A 12,207-nucleotide genomic window follows, 5' to 3' on the forward strand; every position below is an offset into this window, starting at 1 on the left:
ACATTAAAAGATATAATTTAGTATGTTAAAAAATTACCGGCATAAACATTATTTGATGCATTGTCGGTGACCACTTGAACAATAGTATGTACTCCAATTTTTTGCACAAATTTGTCAAGTAACTCAAACATTTTCTCACCAGTGTGAGAGTAGTTAGATGCATCAATGGATTCAATAAACATGCTACCTTTTGGGGTGTTCATCAAGAAATTGATAAGAGATCTCCCTTTTCTATCTCTCCATCCATCAGTCATTAACGTACAACCATTCCTTGCAATTTCTACTTCATTTTGTTTAAAAATTAGTTTCGTATGGTCAATTTCCTTCTTTATGAGTGGTTCTTTCACCTCGTGATATGTAGGTGGTCTCATTCCAGGACCAAATTGTCTAATTGCTTCAATCATTGGCTTGAAACTATCATATTTAACCACATTGAATGCGATTCCTGCATCGTACATCCACCTTGCAAATTTTTGAGCGGCATCATATCTTAATTGTTTCTGAACTTCTTGAAATTGGATTGATTTTCCAGTTTGATTCTTGGTGTCTAGCTTAAATAAAGAATTTATAGGACCTAATTGTCGTGGGTTTTTTTGTGTTACTATTAACGAGTTTACCAATGAAGAAATTGACGCCAACCGCTTTCCACGAGATGAATTAGGACGTGAATCCATATCATTTATTTTCTCTTCTACCTCAACATCATCATAGAAATGAGTTATGGATTCCATTATAATCTTTTGAGATAACTTTTCTCAAAATGATCTTTTAAGGTTTGTTTGACACATGCTGGAATTTTTGGACACACTTTTGTATTTTTGTATCCACCAACAAGATGTTGTTTAAATCTTATTATCCCACCTTTTGTAACTTTTTGGCAAAAGTTACACAATATCCCATCACTAATCTTATCTACGTTAACCATCCTCCCATAGTTCCATCCTATATTTTTTTCCTGATTCTTCTATGTTTTCCATTCAATACTAAAACAAAACAAAACAAAATAAATAAATAAATATAAAATTATTACTAAAACTTATATAAATCTAAACTATCAAATAAAAAACTTACCAGCAAGTTGACGATTTGGCTGTAGAAAATGGCTGTAGAAGACAAAATGGCATGAGAATAGGAAAGAAGAGAGAGAAAAGAATTGGAAAATAAAAGAAGAGAAAGAGAAGAATTGGAAAAGAAAAGAAGAGAAATAGAAGAATTGGAAAAGGCTTAAGAGAAAAAAAGAACAAAAGAATATAATAAAATAAAAGAATAGTGAGAAGACGAAGAGTCATAAAGAAAATAAGGAAAAAATAATAAAATAAGGAAATAAAATAAGATAATTTGGGAAATTTGAAAAAGTCAAATAAATAATATTAATTTTTTTAAAAGCGCGCTATAAGGGGGCATTGTTATTAGTGATATTGGCGCTATAGGTAGAAAGACGGCGCTATTTGAAAGTGTGTAGCCAATTGCGCCTTATAGCTACAAGGGGGCGCTACGCTACGCTATTCGCTATAGCTAGCGCTACAGATGCTATTGACAACTATGGTGTACACTAGGATGAACAAATCGTCAGTAAAATATAAATGGGTTACCCCATCTACCTCACAGAAAGGGTGAAAGATGTATGAACGACTCTTTCGGAACATCGCGAAAATACTCTCAAAGATCTCCATGATAGCTATGAAAAGGTAAGAAGAGAGGAGGTCCCCCTGCCTCACCCCGTTTTCACCCTCGAAGTAGCCTCTGTGGACTCCATTGACACTAACAATAAAATAGGTTGAAGAAACGCATTGCATAATCCAATCAATAAATATGAGATGTGTCTAGTGGTAAATCTGATTAAGGAAAGGTGTTAGAAGAAAGTGAATTTGTTGATGATGTAAGTGGAGTAAATGAAGGAGTAATATCACATAAAATTAATCTTTCTATGGGTATTCAAGTAGGTAAGTCGAATGCATCATCTAAAGGAGTATAAGGAATTCGAATATCAGAAGATAAATTATTATCAAATAAAAAAAGATGTTTATGAAAAATGAAACCTCTATTAAAGAAATTGTATGATCATCTAGATTGAATAGTTTGTAGGCCTTCTGTTCTTGACTTGATTCCAGATATATGCATTTAGAGGCTTTAGAATATCTTTGTGTGACATAATATTGGTGGCATATCAAATACATCCAAAAAAAGTTTTAGAAGTGTGTAATTTGGTTTCTTACCATACAGTCAGAGAAATGGTGTATTTTATTTGAAAATTTTGGTGAGTAGTAAAGTGATAATATGGGTTGTATGAAGTATGGACAAAGGCCACAAATCTTTTTTTAGAATAGACTATTATGAAATTGTCCTAACAAGTTGTAATAGGTGTTTGTGTTTTCTCTTCACAACACTATTTTGTTGTGGGATATAAACAAAACTCTTTTGATGAATAATACCAAATTTCTGAAGGAATGGTTAACATTGTGAAAATGTAAATTTAGTACCATTATCAGTTCAAATGATTTTAGCACTTTTATCAAACTAATTATGTGCATGTCATGTGAAAGAATTTTCAATAAAATGTGTCACTTAAGATTTAAAATGTATCATAAAAGTCCATGTATAACGAGTATAATCATCTACGACAGTAAGCATAAATGGTGTATTAAGGATGAAAGTTTATTGATGAGGATCTATACATCAATGTGTAAAAGTTGAAAGGGTAGAGTTAATTTAATATAGCTAGAAAGAAAAAACAATCAATATTTCTTATAAACTAAACTTGACAATAAAACAATATATATATATATATATATATATATATATATATATATATATATATATATATATATATATATATTATAGCATTAACAAAAGTATGTCCTAGTCTTCTATGTCATACATCAGGTGAAATGGAAACATGGCTAGAACTAGAAGTACTACAATTAAAATTAAACTTATTATCAACATAGATTTTTCAAACAACTAAGATCTCTAGAAAGTTTCTCTAATCTCACTACATCATTATTGTCCAGGTTATGCAACACACAAAATTTTGGATGAAAAAAAAAATCAATTTCATGACTTTGGTTAGTTTGGCTACTAAGAGAAAATTATGTTGAAAAGTGTGTATACAAAATACATCTTTAAGTGTAATTTATGTAGTAAGGTGAATGGTATGAGTGTGTGTGATAATTTTAGTGGTGTTTTGCATCATGTTTGGATCACAACTTATATGTTTACTAGCACCGCTATCTAAAATCCAATAACTAATTTTCATTTTATAAACATTAGGAGCATACAAATCCATACATGGATATTCATTTAGATGGTCAAAGTTTACTGAAAATTCATCATGTGACTTACCTTTCAGCATTTTCATTAGTTCATATTCACATATGCTTCCTGTTTCTCAAACTCTTCTACCTCAAATGGAGTCTCGACCATGTTTGTATGAGACTTGTATAAATTCTTCCCTTTTGCAATATCCCTTTATCCCCTTTACCAATTAATATATTCAATGCTTTCATTTAAAATTATTGGATATTAATTCTTCCCCTTTTTTTGTATTGATAGCAGAGAATCCAACCTCCTTTAAAACAACTCCTTACAATTGTGATACAATTTAATTCATCATAAATTTATTGATGAGATGAATAAGAATTTCACTTTTAATATTGACAGATATACAACATTTTTCCAACTCTTATCTCACAATTTAATTCATTACAAATTTATTCACGTGAATAATAAGTATTTCACTTGTCATCATATATAGAAATACAAATTTCTGAAAACATTTATGTTTCCAAATAACATCATTATACAATTTAATTCAATAATTAATTATCAAAAACTGCAATATTTCAAAAGCTCATTAATGTAAAAAAATATGTATAAATTTAATTCATACTTCCAAATAACGGTATTACAATTTAATTTAATAATTAATTATTTTTCAACTTTAAAATATAAAAATTATATTGTTTTAAGAAAATATGTATAAATTCAATTTATTAAATTTACAAATGAGATAAAATAATAAAGATTTTACTGTATTCTACCAAGACCATGGAGCCCGACCGAGTTTTTTGACTTAGGACTGATTCCTCCCCTTAGCCTAGGAACGATATTTGTAACCTAGGACCGAATCTTATTTTAACCTAGGCCCGAGAGCCTTTAACCTATGACCGATGATTAGGACTAAGCCTCACTTAGCCTATGACAAATAAACCTAACCCTATGACCGAGCCTCCCTTAGCCTAGGACAGATGTTTCTAACCCTGTGACAGAATACCTAGATCGGTATACTTGACTTGGGACTAAGCCACCCGAGTTTGGAACCGAGCCTCCCAAGCCCAAGACCGAGCTCTTTGGTCCCTTGACCCATGCGATTGACCCATGGTCCGAACCACATCGGTCTTGACCGAGCCTTGATCGGCCAAACCAATCCCAAAGCTTAGGACTACGGTCTTAAGACCTATTTGGTTCCACGTTTCAAAATCCAAAATTATTTTTGTAAATTTGGAACCCGGATCCTTTTTCAAATAATTCTGAAGGGTCATAAAATGATATCTTTATATTTTTGAGATAGTTCCTAAACCCCGTTTGGAATTTATTTTTAAATTATAATATTCTCCTTTGATATTTTCAGGTTTTGTTAAATTTGAACATTGAAGCAACATGTACACACCCCACCCCTTTTTTAAATAATTTTGTACAATTATTTAAAGTCTATCCTTACTTAGGACCCCTATACTACTAATTAAAAAATAATGAATGTTATAATTGGATTTATAAAAACCAGACTTTGTTTATTTTAGAAGAATTTTGTAGACCGTCCTTAGGCGGGCGTGGAGGACAAAACGCGAAAGCCCCCTTTCTCTAGCGTAAACAGACAACAAACCACAATTTTTTAGAAACTCTAGAATAAATATGTTTGTACACATATCATTTTATTAATTTTCATAAAATCTCATGGAGACGCTGATTTTCAAATAAATAATCTTTAAATTGACTATGTTTATATAATTTAAATCGGGTTCAAGTTAAATTGTTATTTAGCCTCCTAGATTATTTAAAATTTGAACTAGTGATTAATTATTTTTACATAATTAATTTCTTACCGCTCCAAGTATTTTCAAAATCTTGTAAAAACTAAATGTTTCATTTTAAAAGATGTCTGACACGCAAACTAAATTTGAAATACATCGAACCTCGATCCTTCTTGCGGTAGTTCTTCCATATTGTCATTTGTCTCTTGACACGTGCTAAGCTATGGAATGGGGCACAAACCATGGGGGTTATAACTATCTTTTCATATTCTTCCTTCTTGAGTAAATTTCAATCCTAAAAGTAGTGTACATTCAATTGGATATTTGTTTACTAGATTTTATCTTTATTGAGCACAATCTCTTCTTTATTTGCATGCATCAGGAACTTTGTGATTTGATCTTTAAGTTTGGTGATATTTGCTCTTTCGTTATACCCCATATATTCCCTCATTTTCCCTTGTTTTCCTACTTCAACTTCACTAGAACTTTGAACATTAATTGATTCTTTACCTTTATTATTTTCATGTACATTTTCCTTTACTTTCCTACGATTTTAGATTCAACAACATCCTTTGTACCTTCTAAATCAAATTATTGGACTTCCTTTGACTTGTTCCTTTTCTTTCTTCCCATTATTGTAGTAGAGAAGAATAATGCAACAAATAGAGCAGATACAAAACAGAGTAATACAGAATACCTAAATAACATATGTAACAAACCAAGAATTGAACCGCAATCAACCTCAAAAGACTTTGTGATCCTTTTTCCCGACCTAGTTCAAACCCAAATGATGTTACTTGATTTTACAACTTATAAAACCTAGATGATTTCCCCCGATGTGCCAAACGTGTCAGACGTACTAACGATCGTGACTCCGACCACGTTCCTCGTAACCGACGACCAAATCAACCGACTAAATTTTGCGCCACTAATGTCTCGGCCGTGTCGATTGTGTTGTCGTGCCGATTGTGTCGATCACAAATTGTGCCGCTCTTTTAGAGTTATAGCTAATGGGAGAAGAGATGGTTAATATCATGTAATTATGATATAGAGTATTTCTTATATATGATTATTAATATATATATATATATATATATAAATTAAAAGAAGAAAAAAAGTTCATTTAAATGTATGTACTTATACAACTAGCTCATTTAGACGTATATGCTAATACAAAGTCATTTAATCATACGTATAATCAAAAATAGGCTCATTTAGCCTATTTTAATAAACCGTAATTAATTTTTATTTATATATTTATTAATTAAATAATAATATATTTTATCTCTTCTTCTTTTTAACGAGTATTTATATATATAAATTTTTTACATTATTAATTATTTTAATTTTATATTTTTTATGTTTTACTCTTATTTTAATATTGATTATTAATTATTTTAAAATTGTTTTGTCATAATGGTTGAATATAACACTGACTTATCCTTTCAACAATAAAAATCTTTCAACACAAAAATAAATTAATTAATAATCAAGAATTGGATAATAATAACAACTCATTTATCAAATAACAAAAGAGTAAAATCAAATATTAGACAAAAAAAAATATTTCTTACTACTACCATAAGTTATTAATCAAAAATTAAATAAAAAATTATTTTTTTTTTGTTTATATTAAAATAAATAAATAAATAACTCTTCACAAAAATATTATAGTAAAACACAAAATTCATAAATAAGTTGTTAAATATTTTTCTGAGAATTTAAGAATGATGATAAATAAAAATTGATAAAAAAAATAAAATTAAATTAAAAAGAAAAACTAATATAAAAAAATAAAAATTAAGAATGAAATAAATTTAACTAAGCTTTTTTTTTTTTTTTTTTTATAGTACATGATCTTTTATTAGTAGTTCGTGTAATTGAACTACTTATAAAAGTAGTTACCTTAAATTTTTTTCCTAAAAATTATATAGATTATTAATAATTAATATTATTAAAAATGTAATAAAAAAATCACAAGCAAATTAATGAATCTAAATAATTGGTTGAAACTTACTGAAATTGTTTTAATAATAATTTAGATACCTACAAGTTGAAAATAATAATTTATTTTATCATAGTTTTAAAAATAAAATTAACTAAAAATAGAACCATCTAAAACAACTTATCTTAATATAATATAACTCAATAAAAGTAATTTAGAAGTATTTGAGAAGATTTGGAAACAGTGAGATTTAGTGATTTTAAGTTAATCAGAGGTTTTATTTTTTATTTTTATTTTTTTTTATTATATATGGAATGTTATATATTTATATATATTATAAATATAATATTAAGATATAAGTTAGAATAAAATATTTAAATTAAACCCAATCCCCGCTTTGTCCTTCTCTTACTATTATGGTAAGATCTATGCTTTATTTGAGGAGGTGGTTATTGATTAAGTTGTTTTTATCCTAAATTAAATATATCAATATATTTATATATTAAAATATCCAAATTATTCTTAATTTTTTCTATAATGTAAATTAATTATTAAATAAAATTGAAGAGAAAAAAAGGGTAGTGATTAGTTGAGAGTATTTTGTATATATTTTAGTACTCTCCAAGAAAGAAAGAAAGAAGGCATCATCTCTCATTCATTCATTCATTCAAGTTTATCGATCATAATATCTGATTCAAGTACTCTACAACACACAGCAGCAAACAATGGTGAATCCCATTCATGAATGGTGGGAAAGGGGGAAGCTTTTGGGTTCCGGCGGTTTTGGGATGGTGAGCGAGGCCCGTCCTCTCCCTGGCACCCCTCTCTTCGATCACCTTCCCCAATTGATGGCAGTCAAATCATCTCGGAACGGCGAATCTCTCCGCATTGAGAAACAAATGCTGTCCAAATTCAAAGGTCATCCAAACATTCTCCGTTATTATGGGACCGATATCACTAATGAAAAAACAGAAAAAGGAATCAACGTTCCTCTTTATAATATATTCTTGGAATACGCCTCTGGCGGATGCTTAGCAGATGAAATCGCCAAGACCCGTGGACTAGGATTACTTGAGGAAGATGTTAAACATTACCTTAAGGGAATATTGCTTGGTTTGGAAAAGATTCATAAATCGGGTGTTATTCATTGCGATATAAAACCAGAAAACATCTTGATCGCTGATGACAGAGTTCCAAAGATTGCGGATTTCGGGTTGGCGATGAAAGGGGCGGGAGTGAATTCGAAAAGGCCAGGGACGCCGGAGTTTATGGCGCCAGAAATTATAAGACATGGAGTTTATACTACGGCGGCGGATATTTGGTCGTTGGGATGTACTGTTTTACAGATGATCAATGGAAGGAATGTATGGGGAATCCCTTTTAAGAGTAAATATATTAGTTTGGTTGGAGGTTATAATGTGATTCCAGAAATCCCAAGTGGATTAATATCCTTGGATGGTAAAGATTTTTGAACAAGTGTTTTGTGAGGGACCCTTTGAGGCGATGGACCGCTAAATCGTTACTTAACCATCCCTTCTTAGCGCAACAAAAAGAGAACACCAACTTCGAATTAGATCGGAACAACCCCACCAATGATTTATCTTCACTTGTCAGAGAATTGAAATTTTAGTATACTCGCTTCAAAATCAACTTCAGATAACCTCTCTTCTAGCTTATTGGCCAACTACAGCAGCCTATTTGAGGTTACGGGGATCCATCTGTCAAACTGTTAATTCCCCTTTAAAGTGCTTGTAATAATTGAGATATAAATTTTATGTATTTTTAAAAAAAATCAATAAGTATAAAGGATAAATGGATGGAACAAAGATATAAGATAAAAGTATAATATTCATTTGATTCTTTTTATTTTCATTAATAATTTCTCCTCTTCTTAATATTTACATTTTTTTTTTTACCGCATCTAAGTTTTTTCTTTCAATTATTATTATTAAAAAAACATAATAATTTTTCTCTTAAATTTTTTTTATTATTTTAAATATCTTTTTTTTTTTAAATTATTGTACATACTTACATCTTAATTATTTCTCTCTCAAAATTTTATTTTCCTTTATTTATTAAATAAATTTTAATTTATTTTTAATATTAAAATTAATTAAAATTAAAATAAATAATATTTTATATTAATAAATTGCATAATTTAATTAAAAAGTAAAATATCAGTAAAATAAACTTATCCAAATAAAATCAATCAATTGTATCCTAACATGTTTTATAATAATAAAAATGAGTTTATACTTTATAATGGTATGTAATATGTACAGTAATTTAACAAAACTATATTTATAATTAATAAAATAAATTTAAAGATAGAAATTATTAAGTGTTTTTTAATAATAATAATAACTAAAAATATTTAATATATATATTAAATGTATCCCATTCAAAAAAGAAAAAATGTGTATATTAAGAAACTAAACAAATTATTAATAAAAATAAAAAATAAATAAATATTTTACTTAATCAGCAAGTCTAATAACTCTTGTCCATCATTTCTTACTGTTTCACTATAAATATTTGACTACTTTATTGTTACTCATAATTTAATTTCTAACATAGTTTCATAAATTTTACATTCTTTGTTTAACTAACTTTTTTAAGCTTATTTAATTGACTAATGTAATTTAATGAGTGTGTTTGTGTTAGGATCCACGAACAAGAAAACACACCCTCCTCGGTCCTATGAAGCAATTGGGCCAGCTTTATGTTCTGTTTAATAATTCATTTTTTATTTTCTCTTATATTTCTTTAAAACCAAATTCTGTTATTTTGAAAAGTTGTTGTAACAAGTTTGTAACCGACTTTTGGGTAATTCAACCTCTTTAAATGCTGATGTCCACCCACTTTTTGGGGCTATGAATTGAATATTTTGGAACTTGGTGCTCTAAGTTATCTCTCGGCCCTCATCCCCCTTCTAGGACCGCTAGGTGTATTCTAGTGGTATTCTCTTATCACCTCGGTTTCTTCTCTCTTAACCTCGAATTCTTTCCTCATTCTATGTCCGCTGCGTTTGAGTATTGAATTCTATCATCGGTCCTAAAAATCAAGAACTTGTTTCTTGAACTAAAGAACTCGAAAGGCTCGGTTATAGTTAAAAGCTTAACATATTGGTATCAGAGCTGGGCGATTCTCAACATGGTAGAAACTCGCCAGCAATCAGAGATGGATGTCCTCAAGGCCCTTATTGAAAACCTGTCCCAACAAACAGCTGCAATGCAAGCTGCCATAGACCGAAGATTTGATGCGGCTGAAGAAAGAATGGAAGCCTTTGAGAGCGGGGCATCTGGAAATGTGCAAGAACCCCGCCACAGACCCTATGAAGATAATTCTTGCCACGGTCATTCCTCATTTAGGCCCCAGCACCCTGGCCAGAACCGCGACCAACACTATGCTCCTCCCACTCGGCTAACCAAGGTCGATTTTCCTCGGTTTGATGGGTCGGATGTCGAGGGCTGGCTAATATCTGCCGAGCAATTTTTCAAGGTGGATAAAACTAGGGATGCCACGAAATTAGAAACTGCACCCATTCACTTTTCTGGCGAAGCAAGAATGTGGTATGGATCTTATCTACAGAATCGAGACCATATGGAGGCCCTATCTTAGGACGTGTTCAAGAGAGATCTTATGACGCAATTCGGACCCTCTATACACGACACTCCAATGAGACAATTGATGAATCTAAAACAGTTGGGTCGGTTCAAGATTATAATCTGCAATATATGTCGATCTCTCAAAAACTCTACAACATGCCAAGGGAATACATCATAGATTGATACTTGTTCGGTCTAAGGGAGGAAATTGCAAACAGTATCAGGTTGCGATTCCTGGATTCTCTAAACGAAGCCATGGCCATGGCTAAAGTCCAAGAAGCAACGTATCGGTCCTTAATGAGCAATGGGAATTTGTACAGCGCCGAGCCACCACTACTACCCAATCCGAGCAACGTCAAACCAAGTTGGCAAAGCACGAACAGAACCCCATACATAAAGCCGAGCTCATCATATGGGTCCTCTTCGAGTGCAAATCAGGGCCATATTAAGCAATTAGACCCGGTCTCAATGGATGAAAAGAGAAAGAAGGGCCTATGCTACACTTGCGATGAAAAATGGCAACCAAATCACAAGTGTAAATCAAAGTTATTCATGGTCTCGGCCAATGATCAAGAAGTCGCCCCAAGTCTCTAAGAACCTGCTCCGGAGGTAGACCTTGATGATTCTCTTTTGCAGCCTGACGCAGTGGAAGAACTAGCCATATTCTTACATGCATTGACGGGTTCTAAAACCTTTCAAACGCTCCAGATTCTTGGTAAAGTTGGGAACCTACCGGTCGTGATCCTAATTGATACAGGCAGCACTCATAACTTCATTAATAGCAGAATAATGAAGAACATTAGCCATGATATACTTCCCACCCAAGTGCTCTCGGTCCGAGTGACAGACGACTCTAACATTCTATGCTCTAGTTTCTGCCATGATCTGAAATGGTCTATGGAAGGTAAGTTTTATCAAGCAAATATGAAGGTATTGACAATGACAGGGTATGATATTGTGTTGGGAATCGAATGGTTGATTACTCTAAGCCCTTCAAAATGGGACTTTGAAAAATTAACACTCTTTTTTAAAAGGAAAGGGATAACCACGGTCTTGCAAGGTATACCCCATACACAAATCAATTTAATGAAGGGTGATCACCTAGAGAAGTTATTAAAGAAAGACAATGTTGCTGCCATGATCCAAATAAGAAGTGAAAACGAAGCACAATTTTTCTCGCTCTCTACAAGGCCACCAGATGATATTCCTGTAGACCTTCAGCAAATGCTAGATGACTTCAGCCCAATATTCCAGCAACCTGAGGACTTACCACCCGCTAGAGAATAAGATCACCGCATCCCATTAAAGGAAGGCACGAAAGCTGTATGCATGCGTCCCTACCGATATCCCGCCCTGCAGAAGACATAAATTAAACATTTGGTCAACGATATGCTGGACAGGGGAGTCATAAGAAGAAGCCACGGCTCTTTTGTCGCCCCTGTGGTGTTGGTCCAAAAGAAAGACTTATCATGGAGAATGTGTATTGATTATAGGCGGCTCAACTCAGCAACCATTAAGGATAAGTTTCCTATTCCGGTCATTGAAGAGTTAATGGAAGAATTGCATGGGTCTAGGTTCTTTTCCAAGCTCGATTTGCGCTCAGGATTCCACCAGATAAAGATGC

At 31.7% G+C, this 12,207-nt stretch overlaps 1 pseudogene; it reads left to right on the forward strand.

Moving 5' to 3' along the window:
- Positions 1–7,700: 7,700 nt before the first annotated feature.
- On the forward strand, positions 7,701–11,870 carry LOC124926935 (annotated as a pseudogene).
- The last annotated feature ends 337 nt before the right edge of the window (positions 11,871–12,207 follow it).

Source organism: Impatiens glandulifera, chromosome 1 (genome assembly GCF_907164915.1).
Source record: "Impatiens glandulifera chromosome 1, dImpGla2.1, whole genome shotgun sequence".
Classification (NCBI taxonomy): Eukaryota; Viridiplantae; Streptophyta; class Magnoliopsida; order Ericales; family Balsaminaceae; genus Impatiens; species Impatiens glandulifera.